Source organism: Nerophis ophidion, linkage group LG23 (assembly GCF_033978795.1).
Source record: "Nerophis ophidion isolate RoL-2023_Sa linkage group LG23, RoL_Noph_v1.0, whole genome shotgun sequence".
Lineage (NCBI taxonomy): Eukaryota > Metazoa > Chordata > Actinopteri > Syngnathiformes > Syngnathidae > Nerophis > Nerophis ophidion.
The window spans coordinates 41,186,607-41,203,217 of NC_084633.1; the positions used below are offsets into that span (position 1 = coordinate 41,186,607).

The window sequence follows — 16,611 nt, forward strand, 5'->3', positions numbered from 1 at the left end:
TCTTTGGACTAGCGATTGCACAAGATCAAGGCTGCGGAACACAGACACACTGCAGGCTTACACACAAACATGCATTCACAAAAATATACACCACACACACAAACCCCCCCAACCCCCAATCCAACGCCCTCGATGCAAATCCCATAGGGGTGATGGAAGGATGGTCAGAGCCTGAGAGCTGCGGCCTACCATCATGACCCCGCACTCCCTTCCCTCTGTTGCTAGATATCTGGACATGCACCTTGTAATATGTATATGTGCTTTGCTATGGAGGTTTTTACCCAATCCCGACCAGGCCCCCTTACGAACCCAGTCTAGATTATATTTTTTTACTCATCCTTCCCCAGCGTTTTACCTTTTTCCCCATCTTTTACGGGACGCCTGGTGGCGACCCATCAGCGTTCTTGTTCTGTAACCCTGTACACTGTTTCTTTGTCTCATCTTGAACGGGTTTGTGCTGAAAACAAAGTTTCCTTGTACTTGTGCAATGACAATAAAGACCTATCTATCTATCTATCCATCCATCTATCTATTAGGCTACAATGATTTCCCAGTGTGTCATTGATATTTGAAAGTAACATTTTAAAATGAAATGAGTAAAATCTGTCATAGGAAAACTGTGATCTGATGAAAAAACCTAACCCCAAAACTCAAAATTGCGCTCTAATAAAGACCTATCGATCTATCTTTTAGGCTAAAATGATTTCCCAGTTTGTCATTGATATTTGAAAGCAATATTTTAAAATGAAATGAGTAAAATCTGTCACAGGAAAACTGCGATCTAATAAAAAAAACCTAACCCCAAAACTCAAAATTGCACTCCAGCGCTCCCTAGGAATAAAACACAGACAAAACTGCTCCTAGGTAGAAAACACAGACAAAACTGCCTGTTACTTCCAGTAGGAATGTTGTAGAGACATGAAGCAAAAACCTCCATGTAGGTCTCACTTAGACCTACATTTCATTTACTGACAACTCCAAGCAAAAATCAACAGGAAGTTTGCAATTCCCCCTTCAAAACAAAAGTTTTGTAAAAAAAACAAACTCTCTTCTTTGTCTCTTTGAGCTGTAATTGGACCACTTTAACATGCCTCAAAACTCTCCAAACTGGACACACACATCAGGAATGGCAAAAATTGCGATATAATCAAAAAACCTAACCCCAATACTCAAAATTGCGATCTAGCGGCCCCTACGAATCAAACACAGACAAAACTGCTCCTAGGTAGAAAACTCATACTAAACTGCCTGTAACTTCCAGAATGTCGTAGAGACATGAAACAAAAACCTCTATGTAGGTCTCACTTAGACTTACATTTCATATTATGAAGACCCCCAGCAAAAATCCACAGGAAGTTTGCAATTCCCCCTTCAAAACAAAAGTTTTGTAAAAACACTCACCTTTGCCTCTTTGAGCTGTAATTGGACCCTCTTAACATGCTTCAAAACTCACCAAACTGGACACCCACATCAGGACTGGCGAAAATTGCCATCTAATCCAAAAACCTAACCCCAAAACTCAAAATTGCACTCTAATAAAGACCTATCGATCTATCTTTTACGCTAAAATGATTTCCCAGTGTGTCATTGATATTTGAAAGCAACATTTTAAAAGGAAATGAGTAAAATTTGTCATAGGAAAACAGATTTCATCCGGGGTAACTTTTGTAAAGTAAGTGATGGCCAAAGGTAGAGCTTAAGGTCCCCAATGGACTCTGAAAATCACGACGTTCATTTCTGTTTTTGCAGAATTTCCGCCACTTGCCGGACGGAACAAAAGCGTCACCAGGTCTGAAGAAGGAGTTCTGGTGGGGAATACAGGATCTCCAGCACTTCCTGTCAAAGGCCAGCTCCCTTAACTATGTGTTGGAGGGTGCTGATGCTCAAGGCCGTTGCCATAGCTTTGGGCTTGGCTTTTTATGCATCGTTGGGCGGGGCTCTAGGTCTAACTCTGGCATATTTCACAGAGTGGGAAGCTGCTGACACTGCAAAACTTGGCGCATGTGCGATCGTAGTAATGATTTTCATTCATGATGAAATCTGTACCTGCTCGGCAACATCAGGATGCCAGAGCGGTGCTGCTGCGGATCAAAGCAGCATCACACCCGCGTCAAGGTTAGCACCAGCAAGGGCCAGAGAATCTTCTGGGTGGATGCTTAGAGTTGGTCGGAGATGCATTGCCTCAGAGATATTTGCAGAGATCCACTGGAATAAAACCAGGTCATTTTAAAAGCATTTCATCCATCCATCTATCCATCCATCCATCCATCCATCCATCCATCCATCTTCTTCCGCTTATCCGAGGTCGGGTCGCGGGGGCAACAGCCTAAGCAGGGAAACCCAGACTTCCCTCTCCCCAGCCACTTCGTCTAGGTCTTCCCGGGGGATCCCGAGGCGTTCCCAGGCCAGCCGGGAGGCATAGTCTTCCCAACGTGTCCTGGGTCTTCTCCGTGGCCTCCTACCAGTTGGACGTGCCCTAAACACCTCCCTTGGGAGGCGTTCGGGTGGCATCCTGACCAGATGCCCGAACCACCTCATCTGCCTCCTCTCCATGTGAAGGAGCAGCGGCTTTACTTTGAGTTCCTCCCGGATGGCAGAGCTTCTCACCCTATCTCTAAGGGAGAGCCCCGCCACACGGCGGAGGAAACTCATTTGGGCCGCTTGTACCCGTGATCTTATCCTTTCGGTCATGACCCAAAGCTCATGACCATTGGTGAGGATGGGAACGTAGATCGACCGGTAAATTGAGAGCTTTGCCTTCCGGCTCAGCTCCTTCTTCCCCACAACGGATCGATACAACGTCCGCATTACTGAAGACGCCGCACCGATCCGCCTGTCGATCTCACGATCCACTCTTCCCTCACTCGTGAACAAGACTCCTAGGTACTTGAACTCCTCCACTTGGGGCAGGGTCTCCTCCCCAACCCGGAGATGGCACTCCACCCTTTTCCGGGCGAGAACCATGGACTCGGACTTGGAGGTGCTGATTCTCATTCCGGTCGCTTCACACTCGGCTGCAAACCGATCCAGTGAGAGCTGAAGATCCCGGTCAGATGAAGCCATCAGGACCACATCATCTGCAAAAAGCAGAGACCTAATCCTGCGGTCACCAAACCGGAACCCCTCAACGCCTTGACTGCGCCTAGAAATTCTGTCCATAAAAGTTATGAACAGAATCGGTGACAAAGGACAGCCTTGGCGGAGTCCAACCCTCACTGGAAACGTGTTCGACTTACTGCCGGCAATGCGGACCAACTCTGGCACTGATCGTACAGGGAGCGGACCGCCACTATCAGACAGTCCATTTTAAAAGCATTTCAAAGTCCTTAAATGGATTTTGAAGAAATACATTTTTAAGGCTTAGTGGCCACATGCGTGAACAGCACCTTTTAGCTCCGATTTCCAAAATGGTGTGCACCAGAGGTGTGGACTCGAGTCACATGACTTGGACTCGAGTCATGAATTTGATGACTTTGGACTCCACTTCATAAAATGTAAAGAGACTTGCAACTTGGACTTAAACTTTAACATCAATGACTTGTGACTCTACTTGGACTTGAGACTTTTGACTTGACAAGACTTGCTACTTCCCCCAGAACCCAAAGATTAAAAAGTTGTTGAGGAGCGCTCCCTATCTTTCGTTGAGTACGTGTGTGCTGCCTGTCAGCGTGTGTGCTCTCGGTACAACAGCCAATCAAATTAGATCTACGTTGTGTCATGTCTTTGTGATCATGTACTGTTTTTTTTTTTGACTCCTTTAGTTCCTGTTCCTGCGCACCCTGGTTTGTTTTAGTTTCCATGACAACCATTAGTTTCACCTGGCTCATTTGTTTTGGCTCACGCACCTGTCAATAATCACAGTATTATTCAAGCATGTAGTTGCCAGGCAGTCCGCCTGGCAACATCACCCTCTACCACCTCTTACACACCCATGTTATCCATGCCGATGATCCATGCTCTTTCTAGGTCCGAGCAAGTTTTCGTTATTCATGCCACAGTTTACAAGTTTTGTTTTATGTCCATAGTTTTGCCTTTGTGATAGTTTTGTTTTCATTGCCAAGTTTTGAACCTCTGCGTGACAGGACTATAGTGTGGTTTGTTTTCCCGTGGTGCAAATCGACTGGACCGGACATGGCGTGAAGGTACTGACATCTTTAATTAATCACTCAAAAAAAAGGAACAAACGAAAGGCGCTCTCAGCAGAAATTCAAAACTCGGCTAAGAAAACAAAACTATCACAAAGGCAAAACTATGGACATAAAACAAAACTTGTAAGCTATAGCATGAATAACGAAAACTTACTTGAACCGAGAAAGAGCATGGATCATCGGCATCGATAACATAACATGGGTGTGTAGGAGGTCATGTCGCCAGGCTGACTGCCTGGCAACTACAGGCTTAAATAGTGCTGTGATTATTGACAGGTGCGTGAGGCCAAACAAATGAGCCAGATGAAACTAATAGTTGTCATGGAAACTAAAACAAACCAGGCTGCACAAAAACAGGAACGAACGGAGTCAAAAACAAAACCGAACATGATCACAAAGACATGACACGGTTTCCCCCCATGGCATTCATCCAATAAAATTGCAGAAAAACCAACGAAGAAGACAAATATATTAGTCTGTGGTTAAAAGGACATGAAAGGACTCGAAACTCAAAATGCAGGACTTGGGACTTGACTCGGGTCTTGCCTGTCTTGACTCAAGACTTGAGGGAAAAGACTTGAGACTTACTTGTGACTTGCAAAAAAATGACTTGGTCCCACCTCTGGTGTGCACTACTGAATTGGGGTCTTATGGCCGCTTATGTGGACACTTATACTGCCATCTGGTGGTGTCAGAAGAGTATAACATACAATGGAATTTGGGGGGGGGAAGTGTAAAAATAAGAATTAGCATGTCTCTAAACATGAAGCACACGTTTGTGTACTTATGGACTAAGTACATCATATCAAAATATGATTCTTAGTTTTTATTCTAATTTGGGTCCAATAAGCCCAAACAACAAATATAAATAAAAAAGGCATGTAAACAAATAGCATGGGCCTTAAGAGATTTAAGGCCCCCACCTTAATATGAAAGTTTAATGTTACTGAAGCCCACAAGTTTTATATGAATGGCGCTTGACAGCGTTGTGTGCGGAGCTGAAGGAATCTACCAATCACGGTGTGGTATGTGGCTCTCGAGGGCCGAACATTGATATCACTTGTGTGATGCAAGCAGAGAAACGTTTTGCTGCTTTTCCACTTGACCCGCACGCCTTCTTCCTTCCTCCCTCGCTCGCCCGCCTGCGCACTCTCTCTTGAGCTCCCTCCCCCAGCGCCGCTGTAAACAGTCCGGGCCGGGGAGACGAGTGGCCCGGTAGCTTCCGAAGCACTCCGCCGAAGGACCGAGTGACAATACAAAACTGTGGTGCACTGGACCCCAGCGCTGATACTCCGACAGAGAGTCGCTGGGCGAATCGGACGTGTAACATGTTAGTCATGATGTTAGCCTGTTCGGGGCTAACCGTAAACTCCACGGCGAGCCCCCCTCCCCCAAGCCCCCTCCTGTTGCCTCCAGACGGAGACAATATTTGTTATTTGGGTCCAAAATGGCTCTTTCAACATTCTGGGTTGCCTACCTCTGCGTTAGTGGAAAAGCGGGAAATGAGTGAAAGCGAAAGAAACGTTGCCATGGAGACGAGGGTTTTCTTATGTGCCTGGCTGCAGTCAAACCGCCACACCTGTCCGTCAGTAATAACAGTCCCCGATAACCTGGACCAATTCAAACCGTTATTTGTTTTTTTTTTTTATTGTATAATTTGCATTGCCTCACATTACTTAATTCTCATTTTGCTCATTTATATTTTGTGTTGAAAATAAAAATAAAGACATTTAAAAATATATGTTTTTAAGAAATATTTTTTTTAAGAAATATTTTCTAGCGGCCCAGCCACACGCAGACTCGGGATCCAGTCAGATCTAGTCTTAGACTTAGATTGATCGGATCTAGTCGTTGACTCAGATTGGTCAGATCTAGTCTTAGATTTAAGATTGGTCGGATCTAGTCGTTGACTCAGATTGGTCAGATAGAGTCAGACTCAGATTGGTCAGATCCAGTCGTTGACTCAGATTGGTCAGATCTAGTCTTAGACTTAAGATTGGTCGGATCTAGTCGTTGACTCAGATTGGTCAGATAGAGTCAGACTCAGATTGGTCAGATCTAGTCGTTGACTCAGATTGGTTGGATCTAGTCTTAGACTTAATATTGGTCGGCTCTAGTCGTTGACTCAGATTGGTCAGATATAGTCTTTGACTTAGATTGGTCGGATCTAGTCTAGCGGTTATATATTATAAAATATTTATACTCCAAAGCCCAGGGGGGTGTGGCTGGGCAAAGATGTTTTTGCCCTATCGTAGTGAGAAAAACTACTATTTTGATGCACATGAGCAATCCCCTCGAGGGGAAACCGTTGTTGTTCCTCGCGACGATTACCATGAATTGATTAACCACCATGAATTGATTAACGTGGACCCCGACGTGAACAAGTTGAAAAACTAATTGGGGTGTTACCATTTAGTGGTCAATTGTACGGAATATGTACTGTACTGTGCAATCTACTAATAAAAGTTTCAACCAATCTATCAAAAATGATAGGGCAAAACCGTCCTTGAATTGAAGTATAAATATTTTGGGTTTCAGGACAAGCTGCTAGACTGGTCTGAACAGTCCGAGTCTTAGATTTGATCCGACCAATCTGAGTCTTGGACTAGGGCTGACCAATGTAAGTCTTAGTGTAGACCGATCTAAGTCTAAGACTACATCCGACCAATCTAATTGTTGGACTAGTCTAAGACCACAACATGACCCTGCCAAGACCACTGAATGTACAAACCCTGTTTCCATATGAGTTGGGAAATTGTGTTAGATGTAAATATAAACAGAATACAATGATTTGCAAATCCTTTTCAAGCCACATTCAGTTGAATATGCTACAAAGACAACATATTTGATGTTCAAACTCATTAACATTTTTTTTTTTTTTGCAAATAAGCATTAACTTTAGAATTTGATGCCAGCAACACGTGACAAAGAAGTTAGGAAAGGTGGCAATAAATACTGATAAAGTTGAGGAATGCTCATCAAACACTTATTTGGAACATCCCACAGGTGTGCAGGCTAATTGGGAACAGGTGGGTGCCATGATTGGGTATAAAAGCAGCTTCCATGAAACGCTAAGTAATTCAAAAACAAGGATGGGGCGAGGGTCACCACTTTGTAAACAAATGCATGAGCAAATTATCCAACAGTTTTTGAACAACATTTCTCAACAAGCTAATGCAAGGAATTTAGGGATTTTACCATCTACGGTCCGTAAAATCATCAAAAGGTTCAGAGAATCTGGACAAATCACTGAACGTAAGCGATGATATTACGGACCTTTGATCCCTCAGGCGGTACTGCATCATAAACAGACATCAGTGTGTAAAGGATATCACCACATGGGCTCAGGAACACTTCATGAAACCACTCTCAGTAACTACAGTTGGTTGTTACATCTGTAAGTGCAAGTTAAAACTCTACCATGGAAAGCCAAACCCATTTATCAACAACACCCAGGAACGCCGGTGGCTTCGCTGGGCCTGAGCTCAGATAAGATGGACTGATGCAAAGTGGAAAAGTTTTCTGTGGTCTGACGAGTCCACATTTCAAATTATATTTGGAAACTGTGGACGTGGTGTCCTCCGGAACAAAGAGGAAAATAACCATCTGGATTGTTATAGGCGCAAAGTTGAAAAGCCAGCATCTGTGATGGTATGGGGGTGTATTAGTGCCCAAGGCATGGGTAACTTACACATCTATGAAGGCACCATTAATGCTGAATGGTCCATACAGGTTTTGGAACAACATATGTTGTCATCCAAGCAACGTTATCATGGACGCCCCTGCTTATTCCAGCAAAACAATGCCAAGCCACGTGTTACAACAGCGTGGCTTCGTAGTAAAAGAGTGCAGGTACTTTCCTGGCCCGCCTGCAGTCCAGACCTGTCTCCCATGGAAAATGTGTGGCGCATTATGAAGCGTAAAATACGACAGCGGAGAACCCGGACTGTTGAAGGACTGAAGCTCTACATAAAACAAGAATGGGAAAGAATTCCACTTTCAAAGCTTCAACAATTAGTTTCCTCAGTTCCCAAACGTTTATTGAGTGTTGTTAAAAGAAAAGGTGATGTAACACAGTGGTGAACATGCCCTTTCCCAACTACTTTGGCACATGTTGCAGCCATGAAATTCTAAGTTAATTATTTGCAAAAAAAAAAAAAAAAGTATGAGTTTGAACATCAAATATCTTGTCTTTGTAGCATATTCAACTGAATATGGGTTGAAAAGGATTTGCAAATCATTGTATTCTGTTTATATTTACATCTAACACAATTTCCCAACTCAAATGGAAACGGGGTGTCAGGGTTAGTTGATGTTGAACCCTAAGATGCAGAGAAGGAGGCAGGCATTTGGTAAGTAAACATGATTTAATAAAGATACTAAGACAAAAACCAAAACAAAAGGGTACAAACAAAAGCACGCACATGGGCGGATATAACAAACTAAGGGCTATGAACAAACTAATGGGAAACAGGGAACAAAAAACAGTAAGCTACAAAACATCTTATCGCTACGCTGCATTCACACGAGCAGTAGGAATGACAAGTAGAAAATGACATTGACACCACAATAATCCAGCCCTGACTGGAGGAGAAAACAGGTCTTAAATAGTGGCGGGCTGATTGATCCCAGGTGTGGCCAGGTGCCAATCAGCCACAGCTGAGGGTTACACAGCACTTAGGGAGACAAACAGAAAACAGAACCAAAATAAGAGTGCTGACAGGAACTAAAGACAAATGCAGAGGAAAAACTAAGACATAAACCAAAACTGTCAGGGACAAGCCTGACATGGGGTTTGTAGATAAGGATTGTTTGCTTAGGGCCAGCAAACACTTTCCAATGATTTGTCTGCTGTAGTTGTTCCTTCTGGCTGTCAAAGTCATCATCATCTCACCTTGCAGAGAAGAAAACTATACAACACTTACCTAAAGCACACTTTATGTGCCAGTTAGTATTCTAAAGACTGAAAACAAGAGAGGAGATTTTTACTTTCCCTTTCGTTTCACGTCATCCTTCAGTGTTTGGCAGGAAATACTTCAGCTACGCCCTAAATTGTCTCTTTATCTCGCTTGTTTGAGTCATGTGATTCTGACGGTAAAAAGGACTTGGCAACCACGACCATGCTTTACCTTTTACTGCAGGTGTGTCAAACTCAAATACAGAGTGGGCCAAAATGTAAAACTGAACAAAGCCGCGGGCCGAGGTTGAACAAATGAACCTTTTAATAGGGACCCAAACCAGTTTTGCATTGAATATTGAACAAGCAAGGCTTATATAACTTTATAGTGACATGCAAAATAGTATTTCAAATAGAAATAATAAAAAAATATCAATGGCATATCAAATAAAATGTAAATGAAAATTGAATGCCTCTTTTCTATTTGCAACCTTCTGAGGTGAGTATCTAAATAAACTTTTTTACAGGCTAAAAATACATTTGAAAATAAAATAACTAATGAATGAATCAAACATTCAAGCCTTGAAGTAGCAAGAGAAACGGCGAACGTTGATTATTGCTCAGTTTGCCACACTGATTTGCTTTAACACTGAATATGGAACAAGCAACGCTTCTATAACTTAAAAGTGCAACATTTTATTAATGGTGGTAGCGTAGGGTGCATATTGTAGCGTCCCGGAAGAGTTAGTGCTGCAAGGGCTTCTGGCTATTTGTTTTGTTGTGTTTATGTTGTCTTACGGTGCGGATGTTCTCCCGAAATGTGTTTGTCATTATTGTTTGGTGTGGGTTGACAGTGTGGCGCATATTTGTAACAGGGTTAAAGTTGTTTGTACGGCCACCCTCAGTGTGACCTGTATGGCTGTTGACCAGGTATGCTTTGCATTCACTAATGTGTGTTGTTAAAAGCCGCATATATAATGTGACTAGGCCGGCACACTGATTGTATGGAGGAAAAGCGGACGTGGAGACAGGTTGTAGAGAACGCCAAAAGCAGTGCCTTTAAGGCACGCCCCCAATATTGTTGTCCGGGTGGAAATCGGTAGAAAATCGAGAGTGTGGTTGCCCCGGGAGTCTACCGGGAAAATCTGGAGGGTTGGCAAGTATGAGTATTAGCGGTGAATGCGGTGTTACACCTGCACCGCCGCTGTATAATACCGACGGGCCAGCACTAATATTAATTTGATATTGCCTCAAGGGCCAAATTAAATTACACGGCGGGCCAAATTTGGCCCACGGGCCAGAGTTTGACACCCTGGTTTTACTGTGTAAGACCTGTCATAAGAGCAGTATTTGTGTAAAGTGTTGTGGTGCACAATACAGGAGGCATGTTGTCAGCTAATAAATGCACCGATACATAAAAGGAGAAAAGCTGTGTGTGTGATATCGACTTGATAACCATTTGCTACAGGGACAGTACGGCTCATACCACAAGTATTTCAGGCAAACAAAAAATGTGTGTCATCAACACATTTTTACAAAGTTTTATACATTATTTGCAAAATGTAGTCGATGGTGCAAAATAACTAAAAGAAAAAATATTATTGTTTCCTATTGACATCATTGGCATTTGGCCCCGTCCCTGTAAACCATGTATTAATATAGAGAATAGAAATATGTAAATAAAGAAAATATAAATATAAAGTACATAAATATAGAGAATATAAATATATAAATATAGAGAATATAAATATATAAATACAGAGACTCTAAATAGTAAAGTATCATGCAGCTGTATTGACACTTCCTGGTATTGGCCATATCCACGTTGCCAGACGTAGGATAATCTGTGTAATTTGATGACTATTTCAGACCCTCATTGACACAATCGTTAAAATAAATGCAATGACGTACAATAACTGTAATTGTTCGACACATGATATTTGCAAACACATATGATACTAGCAAACACAAATATGATACTAGCAAACACAAATATGACTCTTCACAAACAGTTGGGGAGCTTCTTTTGCCGACATTCTGGGTTTATTAAAAGATAAACATGCATTAAAAGTATTCTGTGGTAATGTTTTTACTGTAACAGGCGGTGTGGTGCAAGGTTTGATTTGGTATGTACGATAATATTCCTCAAAAGATGGCAATATCAGCGTCTGTTGCGGTAATGTGTCATTTCCCATCTGGCAACTTGACGTGCTGGAACTCTAAAAAGGAAGAAGAAGTGAAAGGAGAGAGAGAGAAGAAGAAGAAGAGAGAGAAGAAGGTGGTGTCAGTAAATGTAAGTCACTACGGTAACATTATTGAACAAATGTATTTGAAAGACTTGACTTGACTTTTGTTGTGGCGTCGTCGTGCTTTTGGACTTTGGTAACGTTGCAATCTTCACCACCATTTTGATTACTGACATGTTCAACTCTGACAAATATAGTTTCACTTTCACTGCGGAGAACCTTCATGTTTTTAAGACCCACCTTTTTGATTCGGCTTTTACCTGATAGTCATTATTTTATTGAAGTAATTTGTATTTTACTTTTTATCCTATTAGTTACGCAGGATTTTATTTTGTTATATTTATGTATGTATTTATTGTGTATATATAAATAAATAAACACACATATATATATATATATATATATATATATATATATATATATATATGTATATGTATATGTCCAGGGTGTACCCCGCCTTCCGCCCGATTGTAGCTGAGATAGGCGCCAGCGCCCCCCCGCGACCCCAAAAGGGAATAAGCGGTAAAAAAAAATGGATGGATATATATGTGTGTGTATGTAATAGTGTGATGTTGCGCTATATTATGAACGAGACAGGGTGTTGTGTTTTATTTTGAAGTATTGGTTTTATTTTGAAGAACCGGATGTCCGGTGCAGGAAGTCTCTCTGCCTTTTTTCCCGGATTTTTACTTCCTCTTTTATCGGACTTTTGATGATGAGGAAATAGTTCTTCATTGCTCTGTTTCTTGTGTAAATATTATTTCTAAACTTTCATATTACTTTAAAAGTTAAAACATTAATGTTGTAGGTATAAGTGATGTGTGGTTTTAAGTATTTTTTTATGCACAATTTTGTTACGTAAGGATTAGAGCGTCGAATGTTTGAAATGTGTGGTAATAATTACACATGGTATTTACGCAGGTATCACTCCGCCAGAAAAGTAGAGACCTGTGTATGTGTTTCATGTTTCCAACAAAGGTATGTGGATTTGTGTATTCTTATATTTTTTGTGTGATAAAACGTTTTTTTTAATGTAATTTAAATTATTATTTTTTTTGTATGAATGAATGTTGTTTATTCTCTCTTCTATCGGACTTTTGATGATGAGGTATCACTCCGCCAGAAAAGTAGAGACCTGTGTATGTGTTTCATGTTTCCAACAAAGGTGGCCAATAAAGGATGAAACGACGGAATGGTGGAGCGTCTCCTACTTATAAAAAACTACACAACGCAGAATAAGACTCACTATATATATATATATATATATATATATATATATATATATATATATATATATAAAATGTAGTTAAAGTAGCAATGATTGTCACACACACACACTAGGTGTGGTGGAATTTGTCCTCTGCATTTGACCTATCACCCTCGATCACCCCCTGGGAGGTGAGGGGAGCAGTGAGCAGCAGCGGTGCCGCGCCCGGGAATCATATATGGTGATTTTACCCCCAATTCCAACCCTTGATGCTGAGTGCCAAGCAGGGAGGTAATGGCTCCCATTTTTATAGTCTCTGGTCTGACTCGGCCGTGGTTTGAACTCACAACCTACTGATGTCAGGGCAGACACTCTAACCCCGAGGTAGGGAACCTATGGCTCTAGAGCCAGATGTGGCTCTTTTAATTACTGCATCTGGCTCTCGGATAAATCTGAGCTGACATTGCTTAACACGATAAGTAATGACTAATTCCACTTGTAATCAAAATGTTAAAAATAACGTTCAAAATATTAAACATGCTCATGCATTTGAATCCATCCATCCTTTTTCTACTGAACTTGGTCAAGAAATTGCATGATATATTTATTATTGTTTTTTTAGGGCTTGCCCTCCTGGGAGTTCTTCAGACCACCAGGCACCGACATGAAAGCCTGTTTCAGGGTTACGATATTTTTTTATTTTTCGATAAGTCTCTCAGTTGCTTTCCAGCAATTGTCTTTTTCTCTTTCGTTCTCGCTCACGCTCTGGCTCCAGCTCCAACCCTGTCTCTCCTCCCGGCTGCTGCTTATAACAGAGCGACTGGTGATTAGATTACAAGGCCCAAGTGGGCCATCTACGCACCTGTCGCTGATTTTGAGGCCGGTCCTGGCACACCCCGCTTTGCTGCAGGCCCGCAGCCCACGCCCCTCGACAGTTAGCTTCAGAATATCAACGTTATTACAAGGAATACGAAACCTATTATACTCTAGTAATGGTGGTCTTACTTAAAAATGCACACATTTATTTGTGTTCAGTGTTGAAAAAGAAATGATATGGCTCTTACGGAAATACATTTTTAAAATATCTTGGCTCTCTCAGGCATAAAGGTTCCCGACCCCTGCTATAACCAATATGCCACTGAGTAAGTGTATGGTTATTCATATATATATATATATATATATATATATATATATATATATATATACATATATACATATATATATATATATATATATATATGTGTCTTGATTGGATTATCCAGAGAATAGTGCTCGATACTGTGGTAGAGCGCAATATGTAGGTGTGGGAAAAAATCACAAGACTACTTCATCTCTACAGAACTGTTTCATGAGGGGTTCCCTCAATCATCAGGAGATTTTAATGGAAGCATTCACATACAATGGTTTATATAGGGCACAGAGTGGGTGGGTACAGGCAGGCGTAGGGTGTGGTGATTGGCTCATGTGTTACCTAGGAGCAGTGAAATCATTTCAACATGCCGCCACAGACGGAAACACCTCCTAGGTATATATGTGTGTATATGTATATATATATGTATATATATATGTATATATGTGTACATATGTGTATGTATGTATATATATATATGTATATATATATATATGTATATATATATATATATATGTATATATATATATGTGTAAATATATGTATATATATATGTATATATATATGTGTATATATATATGTATATGTATATATATGTGTATATGTATGTATATATATATATGTAGATATATATATATGTATATATATATATATATGCACATATATAATATATATATATTAAATGCACATATATAATATATATATATACGTGTATATATATATATTGTATATGTTTGTATAAATATATGTATATATATATTATTTATGTGTGTATATATATATGTATACACACATATATATATATAGATATATATATAATTTTTGTATTTGTTTATTTCTACACACGGTTCTTACTATTTTACAAGTTGTATTATTTTTATTTTCCAATGTTCCCCAGATGAGCCATCTGCCTCAGGGGTTATGGGCCATGCTTTGTGTCAGCGTCCTGGTGGCCATGGTCTGATGACCCCCTGGTGCAGATGTGATAGTGTTTACTCACCTGGCTCCTCTGTACTCAGACATGCAATCATTGATCCTTGTGTGTGTGTGTGTGTGTGTCCGTATGTGATAATGGGGGATATGAGTCAGCGGGTTACTCTTTTTAACTTTGTAAAGCACTTTGCGTTGCATTTCTTTTATGTATGAAAAGCGCTTTATAAATAAAGCTGGATTTGATTTGACTTTTCATTCAATGACTCTTTTAACTTTTAACAGAGAGGATTCTTCTTCCGGTGAAAGTCTCGTCATTCTCCATCTCCCTTCCAATCTCTTCACACCAGCAAAAGTTTGCCTCTCGGAGCGGACAACTAACTGGAAACTTTCAGGTAGTTTTCATCACTCTTTAATCTTGACCAGCTAACTGCTATGAGATAACTGTTATGCTACATCAGCCTTATTATGATGTATAATCTTTGTGTTTCATAACATGATGTTTGTCATGAGCTCATTATACTTTCTAGGGATGCAACCATTCATCAAGGTTCAAGTTCAAGGCATAGCTCGGTTGGTAGAGCGACCGTGCCAGCAACTTGAGGGTTGCAGGTTCAATCCCCGCTTCTGCCATCCTAGTCACCGCCGTAGTGTCCTTGGGCAAGACACTTTAACCTATTTCTCCCAGTGCCACCCACACTGCTTTAAAATAATAATAATAATAAGTAAAAAATGCAACTTAGATATTGGGTTTCACTATGTAAAGCGCTTTGAGTCACTAGAGAAAAGCGCTATATAAATACAATTCACTAATTAAAAAATAAATAAATTATTAAATCAACATAAAAAAAAAACAAGATACACTTACAATTAGTGCACCAACCCAAAAAACTTCCCTTTTTCATGACAAAAAAAAATTCAATTAATACAGTGAAAGTGCAATCGTCTATAAACTGTCGCCTTAAGTATATTTTGGACTGACAACAAATAACAATCGTTATGTATAAATGACAACATAAAATGTAGAAACAGGCAGTGAACATTTGAAGAGCAGTCAAAATGACGTGGCACACATTCAGCAACCTGCAGTACCACCTACCGCCAGCAACAGGCGCTGTTTCACCACAATAATCCAACACCGGCGCTCCATTCTACCAACTTACATGTGTAGGCTAAAACAATACTTTTAACTTTTAAAATGAGTCTCAATTGATTTCAAGAAACATGCTGTACTGAAATACGACGCCTTCTTAAAAACAATATTTGTATATTTTGAACCTCTAACCTTATCGTTGGACACATCTTGGCATGAGAGCAGACTACAGTAGGATGGAAGTGGGGGGAATAGAACTGAATCTGGAAATCTGCAAGTTGAAAATAAAAACCTGTAAGACTTACATAAAACAAATGACACAAAATACATCAACAAAAAAATTATTATTTTTTTGGAATGTGCCTTATTTTATACTTCAACATTTTTAAAATACCAATACATGCAACCTTTTCTACAAAACCAAGTTGTTTGACATTTTCAATACCAAATCTTAGTGTTGTGGCTTCATGGGAAGGTATTGCAGTAGCAGCAAAAGCAGGAACAAAAATAACCCAAAAGCTCATGACCACAGGTGAGGATGGGAACGTAGATCGACCGGTAAATTGAGAGCTTTGCCTTCCGGCTCAGCTCCTTCTTCACCACAACGGAGCGATACAGCATTACTGAAGACGCCGCACAGATCCGCCTGTCGAGCTCACCATCCAGTCTTCATTCTTCATAAATGTGTTAGAACTTTATTACATAGAAGCCCAGACTTCCCTCTCCCCAGCTATGTCCTCCCAAGTTCCCTGGCCTGCTGGGAGACAGTCTCTCCAAAGTGTCTTCGTTCTTTTCGGTGGCCTCCTACCGGTCAAATGTACCTTGAACTACTTCTCACGGAGGTGTCCTTCGGGGGCATCCTGACCAGATGTCCGAACCACCTCATCTGGCTCCTTTTGATGTGGAGGAGCACCAGCTTTTCTCTAAGCTCCTCCCAAATGACGGAGCTTCTCACCCTATC

General features: G+C 40.8%; 2 protein-coding genes across 9 annotated transcripts in view; one reads left to right on the top strand and one right to left on the bottom strand.

The window, feature by feature from the left end:
- The window catches only part of LOC133541297 (uncharacterized), a 40,918-nt gene that overhangs the window by 20,345 nt on the left and 3,962 nt on the right, over positions 1-16,611 (top strand). Inside the window, exons 1-3 of one of the 8 annotated variants that reach the window (XM_061884621.1) lie at positions 11,236-11,338; positions 12,400-12,456; positions 14,843-14,952. The exons of 1 other annotated variant lie outside the window; for it this stretch is intronic. The gene's annotated coding sequence lies outside the window, so the exon portion shown is untranslated. Of the gene's footprint in view, positions 1-1,749; positions 2,233-11,213; positions 11,339-11,972; positions 12,042-12,250; positions 12,270-12,399; positions 12,457-14,842; positions 14,953-16,611 lie in introns of those variants that run through there. 6 more of the 8 variants (XM_061884622.1, XM_061884624.1, XM_061884623.1 and 3 more) reach the window with 6 other exon arrangements.
- Positions 11,067-16,611, bottom strand: part of mrpl37 (mitochondrial ribosomal protein L37) — a 135,743-nt gene continuing 130,198 nt past the window's right edge. Inside the window, exon 9 of the mRNA XM_061884620.1 lies at positions 11,067-11,264. The gene's annotated coding sequence lies outside the window, so the exon portion shown is untranslated. The remainder of the gene's footprint in view (positions 11,265-16,611) is intronic.